This window comes from Schistocerca americana, chromosome 4 (genome assembly GCF_021461395.2).
Source record: "Schistocerca americana isolate TAMUIC-IGC-003095 chromosome 4, iqSchAmer2.1, whole genome shotgun sequence".
NCBI lineage: Eukaryota > Metazoa > Arthropoda > Insecta > Orthoptera > Acrididae > Schistocerca > Schistocerca americana.
The window spans coordinates 357,650,342-357,672,833 of NC_060122.1; the positions used below are offsets into that span (position 1 = coordinate 357,650,342).

General features: G+C 43.2%; 1 long non-coding RNA gene and 1 pseudogene across 1 annotated transcript in view; one reads left to right on the forward strand and one right to left on the reverse strand.

Annotated features, from left to right (window-relative positions):
- LOC124613992 overlaps window positions 1-20,595 on the forward strand; it is a 31,441-nt gene extending 10,846 nt beyond the window's left edge. The window contains exons 2-3 of the long non-coding RNA XR_006979671.1: window positions 462-529; window positions 19,938-20,595. This is a non-coding gene — a long non-coding RNA (uncharacterized LOC124613992). The remainder of the gene's footprint in view (window positions 1-461; window positions 530-19,937) is intronic.
- LOC124614544 lies at window positions 15,626-15,743 on the reverse strand (annotated as a pseudogene).
- Window positions 20,596-22,492: the final 1,897 nt, after the last annotated feature.

Below are 22,492 nucleotides of genomic sequence, written 5' to 3' on the forward strand. Positions count from 1 at the left end.
GAGATTAGAGCGCGCACGGAGGCTTTCAGACAGTCGTTCTTCCCGCGAACCATACGCGACTGGAACAGGAAAGGGAGGTAATGACAGTGGCACGTAAAGTGCCCTCCGCCACACACCGTTGGGTGGCTTGCGGAGTATCAATGTAGATGTAGATGTAGATGAAACTCTGAAACTGAGCTGCATACATTTGGGGATTCGGTTGGTGTTATCTGGGATACCTTCCGTAGTGCAGGCATGCAGCCTCTTAACTGTTCCTACTGTGTCAGTCGAGAAAAATATCAACTCGGCTAGTTCTTGGTATGAGTACCGCATCAACTCACCTCCGTTTTACTGCTATCGCTCCAACATCAGTGTACTTCATGGAAAAGCACGAAGTGTATTATGTGGGAATGACATTGTGTATTCCATTCTGATGATAAAGTGATGCAGCCTTATGTAAGAATGTTTCATTTTTGTTGCAGGTGTGATCCTTGAAGGAGAAAGAGGTTACACATCACAGAAGAGGGTACACCTTCATAAAAAAAGGATGGTAAGCATTCACCAATCAAGTTCACCATCAAGCGGCTGTAGGAAAAGTTCTAGAACACAGGAAATATGGAAGATGCAGGAAATGTGCTCAGTCAAATGTGCTAAAAACCAGAAAAATTGATCTCACGCATGCTGCACATTCTCTGAGTCCTATGATGATGTGTGACATCTTTCAAATCAGTCTGGTCTTTATGGTGTTAATCTACAAACGACGTTGGCAGAAATGTTGAATGCGTCCGTACATAATTCGAGCTGTTTAATAAGTTGTTTTCGTGTTACAACTTGCATGTTATGAAAGTATTCCATTTGCTGCATTGAAAAGTGATCAAAAACGCGTTGTTATTGGTACGATTTGTTATAATTAAATGTTAGTTAATGACATATAGGTGGTTAAAGTCTCCAGGACATCGTAACATCTCCTAAAATATTCCTGGACGTTTTTATTAATTTAACAGCAGTATGTGCCGTAATACCCAATGTTATCTGTGTATATAAGAGTGCTCTCTCTCTCTCTCTCTCTCTCTCTCTCTCTCTCTCACACACACACACACACACACACACACACACACACACACACACGAGTGAGTGTGGTCGATTTTGTAAACTTGCCAGGGAACATGGGCCAATGAACTACTAGATTGCATTCTACTTCACAGCCCAATTGGATTTCAACTGAGCATATTTTATAAACTCACCCGTAAAAATTTCAAATTTTTGGGAGACATAAATTCTTGATTAATATTGTGTGTAATTGTCGGCGGACATCCAAACACACACACACACACACACACACACACACACACACACACACACACACGCACACACAGACACACACACATTTACAAGAAGTCTAGAAAATTAAAAAAAATACTGCAGTAAACAAATGAAATAAAAGATTTTTTTTGCTTTATCTAGAGAGGAAGTGCATTACAGTCCTGTACTTTCTTGTTTCAAGTCTTGTATTCCACACATTCTAAAAAGTCCTGCTACTGAACAGAAACGGTAGTCTAATAAGAGTGGTGTTGCAGTTTTGCCAAAAACTGAGAATGATTAAATAATTTTTATTTATGTGGAAGATTATTCTAAATTTGTATCGCACTATTTGTAATATTTAAAAAAAAGTCCTTATTGACTGGAATGAAACTTTCCAGTTTGCCTTGAATCATCATGCTCATGGGTACTTTAGTTTTTATTTATGTGTACTGCAGACAGAACAACGTGGCTAGCATTGGACAAGGGAAAAAAGTGTGCGTTTTAATAGATCTAACGTAGTAGTATTACGCGTCCATTTTCGTAAACAAACTGTATGATTTGCGCGCCAGATACGACCGAGAACCATCCCCAGAGAGCTCTGCGGCCGCAAATCACTATGAGGCCCACGTTCCGTGTAGTAACGAACTCGTTTCTATGCGTGCAACAACCGCGATGGAAACCATGTTCGGCAGCTTCAAGATGAGAAACACGTCGCGTGCGATGACGGCTTTAGCATGCAGTTTCAGTGGAGCGGGCAAAGCAGCATGGCAGTCGGATCAGAGCAGGGCAGAGTTTGCGAAACCGAACCGTAGTACTGCATGGGTATGATAATAGCGGCACTGGAAGCAGAGCAGTACAATATTGACGGATCAAGTTTTTTCCCCCGCAGAGCTGCGACCAGTGTTCGAGTAACTCCAGCTGCGTTCGGGCAGCTCTGGCAGAATTCACCTGTTGCTACAGATACTTTAGCATTGTGTGGACACTTTGATACGGCCGTTTAAAGTAGGGAGGGGGGTTCGTCGTTTTTAACTATGATTGCGTAGGGTATCGGTAGTGACCGGGCCTATGCTACCTCGTTTACTGCGCTGTTAACCTCAATAAGCAATTGGGGCAGCCATTACTGAATGAATATGTTCTCCTCTTTGCTTTGCGATGTACGTTATTTTGGAACGAATTATCCTTCTCCATGCCATTTAAGTGATACGAGTACCGAGAACGACTTCCACAGCCAGGCGCCTATGCGGGGCTCGGTTCTGGGTTGGGGTTGGGTGTTCACAATTTGTTTATTGTCTCTCTGTCAGCTTCTACTACTCCTCTCCCCTCCCCCAAATATAACTAGCCGCCACCGCCACTTTTAACGTGCCAGCGGTATATGCCAATAATACTAACAAATAAGGTATGGGAAATGTTTTAATATATTAATAATAGTTTAAGTGCTATAAAATATTTAAAAGTAATAATAATAATCTGTTTACATCAGTGAATAATTCATTGCTTTAACATAAAGTCCAAGAAACTGCAGTTCAGAGAAATAACAATTTTTTGAAATTTAGAAATTTGTGGTAAGTTTCTATGGGACCAAACTGCTGAGGTCATCGGTCCCTAGGCTTACACACTACTTAATCTAACTTAAACTAACTTACGCTAAGGATAACACACACACACACACACACACACACACACACACACACACACACACACACGCCCGAGGGAGGACTCGAACCTCCGACGAGAGGGGAGCCGCGCGAACCGTGGAAAGGCGCCCTCGACCACGCGGCTACTTCTCGTGGCCACAGGTTTTGAAAAGCATACTTCTGAAAATTTGAGAAGCTCACGTGTCACTTTTAATTTAAGATCTATAATACCATCAAACTATTACAACTTTGACAGCGTCATATTTTACGCGATATCAAATCGAAGTGTGCAGCCACAATTATTGGTATTTCACTAAGCACTACGGTTGTGAACACTTGTGTGCAGACTATAGTTATACGTGTTAAATGCAATGGACAAATAATTAGTCACCTCCAGGAGACATGACGCTAATACCGTGTGAAATCACCACTAGCCTTGATAATGGCCTCAATTCGGCGAGAAAAAGAGGTCACACGTGTATGCAGGTTTGCCATATCCAGCTGAAGATACTCATCGAGGATTACATCCGGCAGACATAATAAATCTTGGGGATGCTGACTGCTACTTTTCCTCCTTTCCCACGTATTCGAAGGCAATTTCTATGGGACTGACAGACGATTTAGCGCGGCCTGTCAAACTGCTATAGAAAGCGTGAATGTTCGTCAAACCAGGAGCGTACGCATGCTGCTCTGTGAACACGGCAGTTGTCATCTTGCAAAGTGGGAGCGTCTACTGCTTACACATTATCGTAATGTACAGCGCGCTACTTGCAGGTCATACATGTATGACTGTGCATTCACATCTTGGATCAGAGCGTCCGGCGGCGCAAAATTGTTTGGAATTCGCAATGGCTTTCCAAGACTTTACATTTTTATGTGTGTGATGTCCTTAGTTAGGTTTACGTAGTTCTAAGTTCTAGGGGACTGATGACCTTAGATGTTAAGTCCCATAGCCCTCAGAGCCATTTTTTGTACAGTTTCTGTGTTGTTTGACAGTTACTTGTGCCTTTTGCTTTGTACCCGACTCCAGATATACTTTGCACACAGCTACCTTCGCAATGTTCGCTCAGAAACTGGTTGATATTTATGGTCGTGCTTATAAGTACGGCAGCAATTGCCGTCCGGTTCCAATCCAATAGCCACTGATAAGCCGTATCGCTCCTATCTGGTTCCTATCGGTTAGGATCTTCTTACCACCACTGTTATTACACCACGCTATATGTCTACGAGTGGTACACCATTCCTTGAGGACACGTTGGACAGTCAGCGATGAAGCGCCACCAAATTGTACAACTTCATTCATCATGTGGTCCAAATACGACAGCCCCTTTCTGCCAAGTGTCCACATCTACTCTTCTCACTGTGCACAAGCACGCTACTTTATTGACATGACTGGTGGTCACTGGATGGTCACATGACCACATCGTAGCGGCTCTACACTATGTACAGCGTTACAAAGTGAAGTGTGATTTGCTTGGCGAGTTTACATAATTGTACGCGAAGCGACGTTGCAGTGGTACGCACGCTCCATTACAATCTGGGCCCGCCATTGCCTGGCCTTCCAAAGTGAAATTCAGCAGGGCAGCGCCAGCCTCAGAGGACGCTGTCTGTCCGCCCCCTGGGCGTTCTCTCGACTGGACGCAATTGGAGAGGCGGAGGCGACGCCCCCGACGTTTCGCGCCGCCGCGAGCTAATGGCTCTCGGCCAGCGATTCGCCTCCCCCTCGCCGCTGCCGAACGGCAGCCCGCAGCGCTTCATTAGCGAACCGAGACCGCGGCCCGACTGCCCGGAAAGCGCTACCGCTACGGGAATTAATTAGCTTCAATTAGATGAACCACCCTCCGTCCCCACCCTGTGCGCTCTGTCAGACAAAAGAACCGCTCTCTCGTTCACTGCCCCCTACCCTGTTTCCATTTTTCTTCAAAGTTGGACACTCGACTCCGCTCATATCGGAAGTTAAATGGACGTGAAGAGGAGGAGCGAGTGGGGAACCTGGGTGCGCTCGGCAGCAGCAGCAGAAAAGTTGCTGTGCAAACTTCAGATATTGTGAACGTGCGCTGCCTCTGTACAACTTTCCAAACGCTTATAACGGGGGAAAAGCGTACCTTTGAAGCACAGTTCAATAACACCATGCTTGAACGAATTTCACAAGTGTCTGTGTGTACGTTTACTTGGTTTTTGGGAGTCCTTTCCACCAAGTCTACCTCTATAATATTTGATCCTTCGTAAAATTTCGTAAAACATTTGAAGAGTGTGCATAGCATCTCAGCGACAGAAATCAACCATAGCTTTCATGCTCATCGGAATAATTTTGCTGCAAATTACTTCACACAGCAGTTAATGTGAGAACAGCAGTCAAGCGATTATAGATTGCACACTTTAACTTGTCGGTTGACTCTGTGGCGCTCCAGAATATTTTCGCTCGTTGCCAACCTCAGCTATATAAAATATTGTGTGCCAAAGCAATAAGCATCGACTATGAATGGTTGTCTTGTTCTACTTAATGACGATGGTATTTACAAAATTGAGCGAAGAGGCGTGACCTAGTATCCTACCGATCGAGTTGGCGCACTGGTTAGACACTGGACTCGCATTCGGAAGGACGACGGTTCAATCCCGCGTCCGGCCATCCTGATTTAGGTTTTCCGTGATTTCCCTAAATCACTCCAGGCAAATGCCGGGATGGTTCCTCTGAAAGGGCACGGCCGTCTTCCTTCCCCATCCTTCCCTATTCCGATGAGACCGATAACCACGCTGTCTGGTCTCCTTCCCCAAACCAACCAACCAACCTAGTATCCTACCGTCTCCCCGTCATCTTTCCTGTCACTTCTATGTCGAATTAAGCCATTACATGTTCATTTATTTTATAAGTTATAATACGGCTGCCCTGGGAGAAGGAGACGGAGCTTGTCCCAACAGCCCATGCACTGCGAGCCGATCGAAAGTGTCCTTTCCCAGCGTCCTCCGCTCGGGGGCCAAGTTCGAGCGTGCGGTCTGGACAGAACTCTCCACTGACTAAATCAGCTGCTGGCAATCTTTGTATTGTACTCACAGAGAACAAGACACTTGCTTGGTGTTCTTTCCTAAGGGCACAGGCAAAGATTCAGCTTGAAACGAAACCATTTCAGATTACACAGTATTAGAGCAAATATCACCACGCAGCTATTTGGACTGAGAAATTGGACGTGATACTAATCAAGACTTTGAATATTACCCCCTTGAGTTTATGGTAAAATACTTTATTTATACAACCAATTTTAGCCATCTGATGATCATCAAGTCCCTATATCCAAATAAAATAATACATAACTAACATTACAGACTTAAACTGTCGGGAACCTCTTAACTGATGTAAGTATTTACACCAACATACATGTAACAGAATGGCACATACTGACATAAAAGTATTCACAGTATCATGCTAGGCGAAATATAAAATCACTGTCGTCAAATGATAAAACTGTGAACAATACATTGAAAATAAATGTATTCCATAACACAGTGAGATGATCCATTGGGAAAACCACGTAACATAAAGACGTAAATAGTCCACACTTGTACAGAGTTACCTGCCATCATATCATACTATAAATTATGTCCTCAATCTATAAAAACTGTGCTATTAAGTGTACACACTGACGTTAAAACTGTAGTTAGCGTTAACGCTGTGAACAGATTCATACCATGCACAGATGGCGCAACAGGTGATCGCTGTTTACTGGTAGAGCCAAAGATGGTCATAAAATTCTACATGCATCGAGATAGCGACTATCATCTTACTATTACTTCGCTGTGTGTCGTCTGCTACGATAAGTACATGTGACAGTCCTAAGAGGTGTTCTATATGTTGCAACCAACAGCAATTTGCACGTGTTACAATTACAGTGGCGGTGGCAGAAAAATTTACCTCAATTAACAGATTCGTGGCATCAAATGAAAAAAAAAGTTTACTGTTACAGGTCACTATTTGTTTGTATTTAAAACGCGTTTCGAAGGTTTAAACCTCCACCATCAGGTGTATTTACATGTGTTAGTATGATACACGTACGTGTTGTGCTACGATTTTGGGGTACCTTGTGGTCATAGGCTAATTTCTCTGTCGTAACACATCACATGTGAACTGTCATATTCTATAAGCAAAGATGGTGTCTGGAAACTATAGGTATTACCTAGTGGCTCTTAGCAGTTTACAAAATATGACAGTTTCCATGTGATGTGTTCAGACAGAGAGAGGTGCCTGTGACCACTTGAGACAGCTCCACAAGGTACCCCAAAACTGCAATACAACATGCTCATATTTCATACTAACACATGCAAACCTACCTGATGATGGAGATTCAAAACCTTCCAAAACGTGTTGTGGATATTTGTAAACAGTGACTGGTAACAGTAAACTTGTTTCATTCGATATCAATAACAGTCATGGCAAAACCTAACCTAAATTTTCGTATTTACATATTCTTGACACTTTAAGTATCTGATGTTACTAATGAATTTTATTTGAGACATACGAACCTGTTGAAGGTCAGACGACTAAAATTAGTTGTATAAATAAAGTATTTTACCAATAGCTCAAGGTGGTAATATGACACTTTTCAAATACGTAAGAGCTGTGGAGCACAACCTCCTGAAAACTAATCAAGACACTGAAACAAAACTATCCCGATATGAACATATTTGTGGTACTATCGGTTCAATTTCAAGAACAAAAACATGCAAGGTACGAAATTTTTTAGTGGTGACGAAAGCAAATTGAAGAAAAGAAATCCGGCCGAAGTGGCCAAGCGGTTCTAGGCGCTTCAGTCTGGAACCACGCGACCGCTACGGTCGCAGATTCGAATCCTGCCTCGGGCATGGATGTGTGTGATGTACTTAGGTTAGTTAGGTTTAAGTGGTTCTAAGTTCTAGGGGACTGATGACCTCAGTTGTTGAGTCCCATAGTGCTCAGAGCCATTTGAACCATTTTTGAAGAAAAGAAACTTAAGTCGAATACAGGTCGTCGAAGTGAAATTTCTAAGTAGAACAAGAGGTTGCTCTAGTCGATTACAGATTATCGAAATCAATTTTTTGCGATAAAAATGTTGCTATAGAACAGAATGTCAAGAACAATGAGTCGAGGCAGTCCAGCAAAAAATACACAAGGAACGGACGGTCGTGTAGTATCTGATACCTAAGCGCTTCGAAATTATATTTTCTGAAGGCTGCATTGGAATAATCTCGAAGTCATAAGAATATAAGTTCGTTGATTTTTTGATATTTTTCCACCGTTTGTATTTCGGTCGTTTAAATTTTTATAGGGTTGTATCGGACATGAAATTGTAATGTGTAAAATATTTTTATCACCAAAAAATTTTAATTGTTTCGTGAATGGCTATAAACTTGAACTTGTCCACAAGCTCACCTGGTTTCTCAAAGCTGTCAACTCGTTCTTAGCTGCTCGCTCCAGCTCGTGGATTCACGTGACCGCGGCCTTAAATCTTCACGTCCTCGCATAAAATCGAACTACAAGTCTTCACCGACTTTCATTTTTCTCCTATTGAATCGTCGAATTATTTTCAATTGCTCTGTATATTTGTATACTGGATTTAAGAAGTCCTCTTCATTAAAAAGACATACGCTGGCTGTTTTATTTTTTAACATGACCATACAGTGCTATTCTTGTTCGTTACTGAATATTCTCGCAAAGACTGTTATTTTTTAAAACAGGTTTCATGACCACCTCTTTGCTTTCCCGTCAAGCTTTAAGTATATCACCTAAAGATGTTCTTGGAAATGAACATTTCTGACTCACCTCCCTGATTATCATTTAAAGAAGTCTGGCTTTTCCTACGACTCCTTTTATATTATTTTCATCCCATTTACGTCTTGACTTCTCATCTCTGCCTGTGAAACGAAATAAGCGTAAAAATTGAAGCGTCTGTGCTTTCTTTTTTGTCCGATAGAACCCGAATCTAGTGCGATGATAGTTCAACATTACCGTCGTTATTACTTGGGCTGTTGTCACGGACTGAGGGCCGGTGCCTGGAGTGCCAAGCCGCAACTGTGAGATTTCTGTGCGATTAGTAGGATCTGTGTGCACTGCACATCACAGTTAGTAGCGAAAACTAACATGGATAGATGTGTACGAAGGAAAGGAGACGGCCGGCCGAAGTGGCCGTGCGGTTAAAGGCGCTGCAGCCTGGAACCGCGAGACCGCTACGGTCGCAGGTTCGAATCCTGCCTCGGGCATGGATGTTTGTGATGTCATTAGTTTAGTTAGGTTTAACTAGTTTTAAGTTCTAGGGGACTAATGACCTCAGCAGTTGAGTCCCATAGTGCTCAGAACCATTTGAACCATTTTTGAAAGGAGACGGAGGGAGGGTTGGCAAGGGGGGAGGGGGGAGCGGACGCTTGCGTGTGAAAATGTTCTCGAACCGGCCCTGCACGGGATACTGTATAGAGACAGTCCCAGCCGTATCTAAAGATACAATAAAAATGTAATACTGCTTACAAACAGTACAGGACACTCTTCGAGTTAAGTAAGCGCACCGAGAAACTCTGTAGGAACAGATAACTTGTTGCTACTCCGGAAAGCACTGCGATTTTAATTCAAACTGGCGTCAGTAGTCTTGTTCCTCCATAGTTCGCACTGCAATCGTGCGTCGAGTACTCACACTAGCACTAGCATTTAGAAACAACTCTTGTCGGACACAATCCGCTGTCCGATATTACCTGCTCTTTGCCCGCCTCAACAACTAGTTGTTCTTGTTGTGGTCTTCAGTCCACTGGTCTTCAGTCCAGAGACTGGTTTGATGCAGCTCTCCATGCTACTCTATCCTGTCGAAGCTTCTTCATCTCCCAGTACCTACTGCAACCTACATCTTTCTGGATCTGCTTAGTATATTCATCTGTTGGTCTCCCTCTACGATTTTTACCCTCTACGCTGCCCTCCAGTACTAAATTGGTGATCCCTTGATGCCTCAGAACATGTCCTACCAATCGATCCCTCCTTCTAGTCAAGTTGTGCCACAAATTTCTCTTCTCCCCAATTCCATACAGTACCTCCTCAGTAGTTATGTGATCTAGCCATCTAATATGAACCCAAGGAAAGGCTTCTGTAATCAGTTTTCTTGTACAATACACGGGAAGAATCTAAAGACGTAAGAGCAGATGGAAGAAAATTCTGTAGATGATATAGTTTTAAAAGCCTAATGCGAGAAGTGAATAAATAAGAAGAAGAAGAAGGGAAATGCAACGCTCACGAAACAATTGTGTAAGTCACCACACCGAACGAAACGCAATTTTATCTGTTTCTTTCAGACTGAAGTGTTTCAGCATGATTGCTCCATCACCTGTGTGTCCTGTGTTCAGTATGAGGTATATTATTACAGAATTAGTACAGAGATAAATGCAAAGAAATGTAAGTTAACAAGCTAAAACAGCCATATTTGGTTTACGACGCCATCGACGATCACTCACTGCAGTAAGTAACAAACGACCGTTATCAAGGAGACGAATATATCTGTCCGGAAACGTTTTACGTTGAAACACCTCATAAATCTAGCCGTGGCAAAGGCAGATGCTATTTTGCGATTCATGAAAAAAATGCTAAGAATGTGTGATTCCCCGATGAAGGACGTCGCTAACAAACCAACATTCGAGCAAACCTTTAGTATTCCTAGATACTTTGTGGCCTTTACCAATTTGAGTTAATGGAATACATGCAGCATAGTAGATGAAGAACTGCAGCCCTCGTCAAGAGTTCGCATAGCCAGCATGAGAGTGTCGCAGAAATGCACAAAAGACTGCAGGCGCAGACTTTACAAGAAACACTATCTGGGCCACGGAGAGTCTTACAAAATTTCTAGAGCGCACATCAACATACGTATTACGTCCTAGAACAGGCGTTCCATGTAACGACCGAAATTCGGATTTACACAGAGGATTACCGACAAGCTTACTTGCAGTATACGATCAGCAAATTCGTTTGGAAGGTGGAGCGGGGGGAGGGGGGGGAGAGCGGCGTGTGGTCGATTGCCTAGTACAGCTGTAGCTCGACGTATATTCCGAAGATGGTACTAACTGCCTGCTAGGTAAGAGATTGAACTAAACTATTTCTTTAATAAACTGAGATTGGCTTCACTTTACAGATACTAGTAGTGGAAGCTATAAATTTCTTCAGAGTGAAATTCTGTATTCTGGTCTGACGATGACCTGTCTTTCAAAGCCAAAGTTCCACTTTCTGGGTTCACACATTCAATGCGGCTCTCTACCATGGCCTGGAGAAGCAGCTGCTGTTTAGAAAGGTCAGACTGAAATATAAATGGAAAAAGACATGTGGATCTCAATGTAAGACAAACTATAGAGCTATTAAATATCTGTGTTACACTGTTTGTCAAAGTTGTATTTACTGGTAGATATGAAACAATGCGGAGAAGCCAAAATTAAATCTGTGAATACTGAGAATGGAGATTTCACTCCCAAATTCATGTAGCTCAGCAATGAACAAAAATACAAACAATTGAAGGACTTCTATTAATAGAAAATACACGAACTTTTTTTAATCCTCCGTCTATGTTTCTTTTTCTCTCAGTATTAAACAATATACAAGTTCTTGCTTTCTGTTCTAGTATAGCGGCTATGGCTTTTGTACTTAACATCCGTCACCTTCCTTACATGTTAATTTTAAATTGCAGTTAGTTTCGGAGTAGCGCGTCATACAAACTGACAATACCACAAAAATCGCTATATGTATTTCTACTATGATACTTCTTATCATACCTAAATAGAGATATATCACCGAATTCGTATCATATAGATCTATTGCAGCCGAAGAAATACGATAATATCAGTTTTTAAAAAAGTTTGTACTTATGTTTCGATGATTAATGGAACTGCGAAAAATTGTTTACAGATAGCACGGTTACTATTCGTCTAGGTGAAATAAGATTACTTATATCTTTAATGTTAAAGTTATTTAAGATGAAAAAGGTTATGCACCACGTAACACATGCAAAAGGATGCAGTGGCTGAATGACAGATAACAACATTCAGCCTAGAAATATATAGTTGGAACATCTCTTACAAGACATAGGTACCGAGTAAGAAAGCGTTTATCAAAATGGAACCAGTAAGGTGATGAAACGGATAAACATATGTGGTTTCAGGCAGTGGTGTGGAGCAACGTTTGTCCACTGGAGTTCCATCATGGGCGATGCGCTGTACGACAACTACATGAGCTCCACAAAGTCTCCAGAAGATGTCTATGAGAAATGAATGTATACTATCGGACTTTTGAAGCAAAAAAATATATTATTCAACTCACAACTTCATAACAATTTTGAGAATATTGTTTGCAAATAACACAAAACTTCCTCTCTTACAAACTTCATAACGAAAATGAAAACACTATCTTACAAAACGCACTCTATGTCTCTTGCACTGTCAAATTTTCATGCGTAATGTATAGAAGGCAATGTTACGCACCCAATATGTAACAATATCTACATACAAAATACACACACACAAACACACACACACACACACACACACAAATACCGCTACATACATAACATTTCAATTTTTATTTGGGACAATGGCAACATTGTTACAGAAATAATTTAAAATAATTTTAGTTCCTCGATTCTGACCCAGGTTTTAGGGAGGCTTCCCTCGGTCGTCAGCCAACTGCCGGAACTGGAAGTCCTCTCTTAAACATTATCCGTTAGGATTCCGTCTGCCTCTCTTCCCAGCCTCCTGTTATATTTGGCTGAAAAGGACATGTCCTAAAACAATCCGCCCTGTTAGTGTATATACATACTGCCTGAACAAAATGCAACTCTCTCAAGGATTTTTTCAGCGGCACCAGGGTATAATACGTGCATACTAAAGGTTTGTGCTGTTAGTGATTCATTTGTCATATTCATCGGCGATTAGATGACGCACAGGAGGCTAGTCTGATGTGTCCTGTTTTAGCTCTGCAGGCAGTAACTGTGCTGCGTTGGGGAGTGAAGTGTTTGAAACATTCATTCAAGAATACACCCATGCCCCACCGAAGAGTACGTCATACTGAAGAGTTTAAGCCATTTGAACGGAGTCGCATTGTAGCGTGCGGGAAGCTCGCTAGGTGTATCAACGGATTGCTGCTCATTCTGGGCACAATGAATCGGTGGTGTGTCGCTGCTTTCGACATTCTTCTGTGGAACGTTACCACACCTTAGACAAGATTCTGGACGTCCAAGTGATACAGACGCACATCAAGATCGACGCATTGTGCGATCAAGGGTTTCCGACCAAACGTCATCCAGGGACAAAATCTGGGCACACGTCGCACTTGCTGTGTCGTCAGAGACGACACAAAACTGTCTACTTGCCGCAGGACTAAGATCACGTGTGCCTCTGGCCACGCTACCTCTGCTACTACGACAGCGCGACGCATGGCTACTCTCGTGCCGTGAAAGAGTTGACTGGAGAGTGGAATGGCGCTCTGTCGTCTTCAGTGACGAGAGTGCATCATGACTTTATGCGAGTGATGGACGTCCTCTTGTACCGAGTAGATCTGGTGTGCGACCTATTCCAGAGTACATTTGTTCACGACACATGGATCACATCTTAGGCACCATGCTGTGGGGGGGATCATCAGTTACAAATCGCTGTCACATTTCGTGTTTTTGCAGCGTAAGGTAACCAGTATCTGCTACATTGCATGGGGTATTACCCCTTTGCTACCGCCGTTTGTTTGACAATAGGTGACATGCTGTTTCAGCAGGACAATGCACGTCTACATTCGACTGCTGTGACGCAACGTCCTCCTCGTGGCGTACATCTACTCCACTGGCCTGCAAGAGCATACACAGTTACACACCCATTTTGTCACCAGAAGAGGGGCACCCTGTACTGTGACGTGTGTTTCATTGTTTGATTTGAATATACTATCATATACTCCTGCAACATGAGCGACCTGTCACCTCACTTGTCAATAAAATAACCTTGTCCTTGAAGATGTTGCATTTTTTCCCAGAAATGTATGTATGATAGGGCTACTCTTGTTGAGCAAGTCATCGGTTTTACTTCAAGTATGTGAACAAAACACTTTCACTAGAATTTCATACTTTTGTATGAGATATATTGTCGCAGTTGTCGCAGAATTAAATTAAAAGTGCACTTGGAGAGGAAATAAGAACAACTGCAACATTAACAAGATGACTGGAAATACACTGCAAAACACAAGTAAAGGTTCACTTTTTCGAAACGCCGCAACTGTCCCCCACTGTGACGTAAAAGTTTGAATTTTTGGCCAAGGGTGCCTACAACTTCCCTCTTGAATGATAAATACGCATGGTGGCGTGTGACGTCACCCTCGGGCTCGGCGACCCTTCAGACAGCAAGGTGTTGACACATCCGAAAAAAAGGAGAGAGCTCAGAGGTTCCCGTGTGGTATACGGTGGGTTAACGATGTCACATTGACACCAAATTTCACAACTCTGCCCAACGCCGCTGTGGACGTGCCACACAATGGTAAGGTCGTCACACACACTATTCTTTTGACGCTTCTGCGATGGAGATTGGAACCACAACTCTCAGCGTTGAAATTACGCTGTTTTCTTGTGGATGGCCGAGGACAACACTGCAGACCCCCCGCCACTCAGAATGAGGAGGTGGTATAAAGGGCCTCTATGGAACCATCTCCTTTGATTGGGCATTGATTTCAACACATTTTGCGATCGAAAACGACAGTTCGCAAGGTGATGAGCAACAGAACGACGTTCTTGACAACTTTCGACGCTGCTGATACACCCATGGGCAACTCAAGGCTTCTCTAAGGACGTCGTGAGCCAGCAACCACATTGAATTTGATAGCACGATGTTGGAGTGCAGTGCGACTACAGTTTTTGCTCTGGTGTACAAGACAGTACCACTAGGGACCGTTCGACGAAATATGAACGCGATCTGAAGCAGCAAAGGATGGTGATGCTTTTTCGGCCCTCCTGTTGTGACATTATTACGGAGGGGTGCGACATTAGCAAACGCGTGAATAAAATGGCAAATGGTCCCTGTAAGACCTTCAGTTCGGCAACATTCTCCGTGTTACCTGGCCACCTTTGATGATCACTTTAAAAATGAACCTGTATAGAGAAAAACTGCGACGGGGTGCTACGGACTTGCAGACAGGCAACCCCTTGACACCCCTCTCCAGATGCATACTAGCAGGCGCTAGAATATCAACGTAGCCTGTCTGCAAATGCCTTCGACTCCGGCACAGTTTGTCTGTTTGAAGGTACATTTTTAAAGTGCTCAACAAAGGTGGACGGATAGGACCTATGGTGTTGCCGAACTCGGGAGTCTTAGAAGGATACTTTGCCGTTTTATTCATGCATGTGTCAATGTCGTACACCTACGTGATCACGTTATAGAAGGGGGCGAAACAGGAGGGCTGATAAGCAGAAGTTCCCTTTGCTGCTTCGAATCGTGTTCATATTTCTTCGAATGGTTTTGAACAGTCCCTAGTGGTTGCACGCCGTACTAAAACTAAACTAAACTACTCCTGCACAGGCCATGAAGAACCAAAGGTATCTACTGGCCACCGTGTCATCCTCAGCCCACAGGCGTCACTGGATGCGGATATGGAGCGGCATGTGGGCAGCACACCGCTCAGATTCCGAGACCGGAGCCGCTACTTCTCAATCAAGTAGCTCCTCAGTTTGCCTCACAAGGGCTGAGTGCACCCCACTTGCCAACAGCGCTCGGCAGACCGGTTGGTCATCCATCCAAGTGCTAGCTCAGCCCTACAGCGCTTAACTTCGGTGATCTGACGGGAACCGGTGTTACCACTGCAGGAAGGCCGTTGGCTGCCCCCGGTACACCCAGAGTAAAAACTGCGGTCGCACTGCACTTCAAACGTCTGCAGCCACGTTCAGTGGTGTTGCTGGCCCACGATCTCCTTAGAGAGGTGTTTAATCGTCCACGACAGTATCAGCAGGGTCAAAAGTTGTCAAGAATGTTGTCATGTTGCTCATCAGACTGTGAACTACCGTTTTCGACCGCGAAATGTATGTGAATCAACGCCCCAAGAAAAGGGGGACCTCTATGCCACCTTCTAAGGCCTATTCGTGTCTGAAATGTTTTCATTGGCCACCTACAAGAAAACCGCGTGACATGCTGGGCGTCGCGGTTCTGATCTCCATCGCAGGGGCGTTAAAAGCAGGGAAGAAATGTGGATAAAAGGGGGATATCACGACCTTCCCATGGAGTAATATGTCCACGGTGGCGTTGGGTAGAATTATGGCGATATTTGGTGCCAATTCGACATTATTAATCCACTTTAAACCTCACATGAACTTCAGCCTTTTTTCGCATGTGTCAGCACCTTGCTATTTGAAGCGTCGCAAAGTCCGAGGCTGACATTGATGAGGTCACGCCTTTGTCCCATTACAGAGGAAGGTTGTAGGCACCTTTAAGCCAGGTTTCAAACTTCTACGTCGCAAAGTGGGACAATTACAGCGTGTCGAAAAAGTGATGTTTTAGTTGTGTTTTTCACTGTAGTTCCGATGCCCCAGTTCTGATCAAGGTTTCAGTAGGTTTCCCTTGGTTGTCAGACAAATACTGGAAAGCCCCCCATACTGTGAAAATATATATAAAAAAAAATCACCATATGAGGGGCTTTCCAGTATTTGTCTGGCAACCAGGGGAAACCTAATGAGACCTTGATAAGAACTTGGGCACCGGAAATAAATATATATATATATATATATATATATATATATATATATATATATATATATATATCCTTCCAACCACAGCCTACCACGTTCCCGGCCGAAGTGGCCGAGCGGTTGTAGGCGCTACAGTCCGGAACCGCGCCACCGCTACGGTCGCAGTTTCGAATCCTGCCTCGGGCATGGAAGTGTGTGATGTCCTTAGGTTAGTTACGTTTAAGTAGTTCTAAGTTCTAGGGGACTGATGACCTGAGAAGTTAAGTCCCATAGTGCTCAGAGCCATTTGAACCTACCACGTTCCCCCTCAACCATATCCTAACGTACCCTATAGTTTTTCCCCCGTTCCACCAGCTACCCCTCCCCCCCTACGCAATAAATATTAGATGCCTTCTGCATCTTCTTATCAGGATCGCGCACATCAATGTTTATAATACATAACCAGCACCACCGTTACATCGCAACAACACTGGTTCGATCCTCTCTATCTATTCTTACTCGTAATTTATGTAGAGCATCCATTTATATCGCTAATCCAAAAAATTGTCACTTATGTATAGCTTTTAAAATCAAAATCATCATATTATTTATTTCACAGTATGCGGCAATGTAAAGCCTGTAGCGTTTAAGCCGGATAGCGGTTTCATCCGCTTGCAGCCTGCCCTTGGGAAACTGAAATAACAACAAAGAAAAAATTCCAGTAATTACAGGATTCTGGATACACCCAATGAGACTTTTTTTTTGTCTTTCTGTTACTAAAACACAGCTGGTGAGATTGAAACCATATAAGTCAAGTGGTAAACAGTGCGGTAACTTTTATGCCCAACACCGGTTGGTACAGCGGAAACGTCTCACTGAAGCGACGGTATGCACAGGCGTTTTTTAATTCCACACTGCAGAACAGGTATAGAGCTAGTAGTATGTAGGTGAATATCCTCTACACTAGCCGAATATATATATAGAATATATAAAGGTAGTGTTACCACTAACTCACTACTCGAGCAATGAAGAGAAAAAAAATCTGAACTATGTTGCTGCTATCACTTTTGTTTGAACTTTAACTCTTTATTACCTATCATTACGTACCTAACTTTCCTCCCGATTGGTTAAATGTCTGCAGAAAAAACAAAATGGGATTTGTGGGTCCGTCTTCATGAACACTGTTTGCTCTCCCCAAACTAGTTTCGGAAAATTTTTGCTAACGTCAGTGGATTTTATTTTAACATGTATGAAATACAGAATTATTACATAGCGGAACAGGTGAATTTTCAACTGTTGTTTTGAGTTCTCAGCCGGTGATACCATACTTTCTACTTTTTACATTTCCCACAATCGCTACGTGAAAAGTCAGTTTTGAGTTTCTCATTCAGAAAACCAACTGCAACATGAGCCTTTGCCAATAATCAAATTTAAATTATGACTTAACATAACATCTGTCTTTTAAAATTGTGGAAATAGAGCTGTAATGGAAAGATTCGACGAATGTCAAGAGAGTGTACCATGCGTGATAATACATTATCCTCTGTTATCCTAAGTTAACGTATTCCACTAGGTAACCATTCCACAGATAGAGGCCCAACTACACCGACAAAATTTAAGAAGTTCTTCAGGAATAATTATTTTTTAATTATTTCAGTATAGGGAGCTTGTGGTCTTCGGTGCCTCGTTACCGAGTAATTGCATTTCATTAGATTTCTTACCCCCATTTATCTTTCTGTCTGGATTACACTAAAAATATCTGGACAGCACTGCAAATGTCGGTATGCGATGTGTGCCTCATCTGAAAACAAACTTGTTCCATTCAGTCACGGTATTTGCTGTTGACAACAGTAATACCCACTTTACTCTTCGCATGCAGGCTTGCATTCAGTACTTCTCTGTTCTGACTCGGGCTTGTGTGTCCGGCAATGTCAGTTTCGCGTTAAAAGTGATACACAGTAATATGGGCAGGTTTACTGATGAAGAGATGGTCGATACTCGTCTTGTGTATGGTTTCGTTGAATGCAATGGGAGAGTGGCACAACGCCGCCATCCTGAACTGTTCCCGCAGTGAAGACAATCACGTCATAGTTCGTGCGCGTCTGAGGGTTTTTCAATTACTCTGTATTTTGTGTTGTATGTAGCGTTGCGCTCTACCGAAACCACGCTTGGAGGTGACGACTAATTAAAACCGCACGGCATTTAGCTTGTCCAATGTGTGTTCTATATCCTTAGGACATATAAATTACATTTCAGCAGTAATAAAAATTTGTTGATCACGTAACTTCTACGCTTTAACCAAAGCAATTACTTTTGATGCAAGTAGCGTTTACATGAACAAACGTGAAGAGCTCATTATTATTGTTACTATTATTATTATTATTATTATTATTATTATTATTATTATTGTACCCAATAGAACGTTCTTCAGCAGGATCAAAGGCAAGAGTTTATTTTGTTATTGATACGTGCGAAAGCTGTTCATGAATGATAGAAGTATGTTTCATATAAGCTCGACGAAGTACTTAGGCAATGTTTTATACGTTTTTGTTTCACGTTACAAATCAACAATTTTCGAATAAAACCTGGATTAAATAATGACAATTTCAATTTTGCTATAAATATTGTTTATTTTTAAATAACTGACAGGGGAATAAATATGTAGGATAAAAGTGTTTCGCAGGTTACGCGCCCTTTATACTACACAGACACTGGTCGCATACACAAAGTGAACGGAATGAGGTAACGCCCGACAGGTATGCAACACACCTAACGTGCAGGTAAAGCGGTTACGATATAAACTACCAAAACTGCTACGATAACTACCGTTGACTATGCTTGCTTGTGATAGTCTACAGTAGCCTACAGCTGATTAGGAACTCTAGTTGTACATTTTGGTGAGTGCTATTGCAGAATTTTTCACTGTTATGCAGTTTTCACAACAACAAAGGTAACTGGGAGTAATAAATCAAATAACAGAATATTGTTCTGTTTAAGGAGCCACTGGAGACCACGGATCACTAGTGGCAAAATAGAAAACATCCGCTAACAACTTCCTGTGTGTGTTAATCCAGTATGCTTATAGGATAAAAGAAAGACTACTGATGTTGCCGACCATATGCCGAAACTAATCTGAGAAGATAAAAATGTCTTCATATCAAGACGGACGTACAGATCCTATACTGTCTGTAGTTTCTTTTACGAGTCTACGAAGTGTGATTACTAGTTTATAGTCAACTAGAGTCTAATTTTTCACTGTTGGCAGTGTTTCAGAAAGCTTGCGTTTGTAATATTGCGCATTAGCGTTGCACGCAGAAACATATTCTAGCACGGTTTGTTTTTCACTTGCAAGGTACACTTTTGGTCGGTGCTGGCGATCCGGCACACGGCGGACGCCGAATACTTGGACGGCGACGACGTCTTCTGCCCGCTGCGACGGCTTCGGCGAGGAACAAGACCTGCTAGTGGGTGACTAGAAGCGATCACGTACCGACTCGCCGGCCGCCGCTACCCCGGTCGTCGGCGCCGGCGCCGCTGCCGGAGCCTCCTCCTCGTGCTCCAGGTCGGACGCGGCGGGCGACAGCGACCCGGAGCTGCTGAACATGGAGTTGTCGTCGAGCGTGGGCGTCGCCTGGCTCAGGCCCTCCAGCTCCTGCAACACACGGCCGGCGCGCGTCAGGCGGCTGCTGGCGCGGCAAGGGGCGGAGCTGCGCCTTGCGGGATTCCACAGAATTTTCCCGTGTGAAAAGCACACGGCGTTGACCATTTTCTGTTGCGCTACATTCATATTAGTATGTTCCCGAATCATATCGGTAGTGTTATGCACTTTTCAGACGGGTAATCACGGGAAAATGGCTACATAATCTGGAAGTAGCTGTGTGACTAAGTAGACTAAATGTACACTACTGGCCATTAAAACTGCTACACCACGGTGATGACGTGCTACGGACGCGACAGGAAGAAGATGCTGTGATATGCAAAGGATTAGCTTTTCAGATCATTCACACAAGGTTGGCGCCGGTGGCGACACCTGCAACGTGCTGACATAAGGAAATTTTCCAACCGATTTCTCATACACAAACAGCAGTTGACCGGCGTTGCCTGGTGAAACGTTGTTGTGATGCCTCGTGTAAGGAGGAGAAATGCGTACGTTTCCGACTTTGAAAAAGGTCGGATTGTAGCCTATCGCGATTGCGATTTATCGTATCGCGACATTGCTGCTCGCGTTGGTCGAGATCCAATGACTGTTAGCAGAATACGGAATCTCTGGGTTCAGGAGGGTAATACGGAACGCCGTGCTGGATCCCAACGGTCTCGTATCACTGGCAGTCAAGATGACAGGCATCTTATTCGCATGGCTGTAACGGATTGTGCAGCCACATCTCGATCCCTGAGTCAACAGATGGGGACGTTTGCAAGATAACAACCATCTGCACGAACAGTTCGACGACGTTTGCAGCAGTATGGACTATCAGCTCGGAGACCATCGCTACCGTTACCCTTGACGCTGCATCACTGACAGGAGCGCCTGCGATGGTGTACTCAACGACGAACCTGGGTGCACGAGTGGCAAAACGTCATTTTTTCGGATGAGTCCAGGTTTTGTTTACAACATCATGAAGGTCTCATCCGTGTTTGGCGATATCGTGGTGAACGCACATTGGAAGCGTGTATTCGTCATCGCCATACTGGCGTATCACCCGGCGTGATGGTACAGGGTGCCGTTGGTCACACGCCTCGGACACCTCTTGTTCGCATTGACGGCACTTAGAACAGTAGACGTTACATTTCAGATGTGTTACGACCCGTGGCTCTACCCTTCATTCGATCCCTGCGAAACCCTACATTTCAGCAGGATAATGCATGACCGCATGTTGCAGGTACTGTACGGGCCTTTCTCGATACAGAAAATGTTCGACTACTGCCCTGGCCAGAACATTCTCCAGATCTCTCACCAACTGAATACGTCTGGTCAATGGTAGCCGAGCAACTGGCTCGTCACAATATGCCAGTCACTACTCTTGATGAACTGTGGTATCGTGTTGAAGCTGCATGGGCAGCTGTACCTGTACGCGCCATCCAAGCTCTGTTTGACTCAATGCCCAGGCGTATCAAGGCCGTTATTACGGCCAGAGGTGGTTGTTCTGGATACTGATTTGTCAGGATCTATGCACCCAAAGTGCGTGAAAATGTAATCGCATGTCAGTTCTAGTATAATATATTTGTCCAATGAATACTCGTTTTTCATGTGCATTTCTTCTTGGTGTAGCAATTTTAATGGCCAGTAGTGTAAAACATTGTCTTCGTTCAAGTGAATCACTGGCAACCATAACGGCCCAAAGTACAGACACAAAGTTTTCAGAAAAATAGATGTTTGTGGAAATTGAAATTGTAGGCAAACCACATGTCTCATAGGTCAGACTTATTTTTTAACCACATCTTAAACATCCTATTTTCCGTATAAAAATAATGAACCCACTTTATGTTACGAAATTTTAATTAAAACTTTGGATTGTTATTATTAATGTTAATTCGCAAAATTTTCATATATATGTAGGTGTGTGTGTGTGTGTGTGTGTGTGTGTGTGTGTGTGTGTGTGTGTGTTAGCGGTAAAAGTGTTTCTTTGGCTACTGTGTGGTTTGTAATGAATGTAAAACTACAATCGGAATATAAAGAACAGACACTAAAGACGGCACACACACAACCATGACCTATCCAAACACTTCAAGGTCTTCGTTATCATCATTTTCAGTAAGGACACTATCTGGCTTGGGATTCAGATAATACTATGTCAGGCAAGAAATCTAGAAGTTTTGCTAACTCTGTGAGTTCAAGTTTTTTCTACTAGTTTTGTTCAGTCTTTGTATTTCCTTCCACATAAAGTTTTGGGCACTTGATTTTGCAGA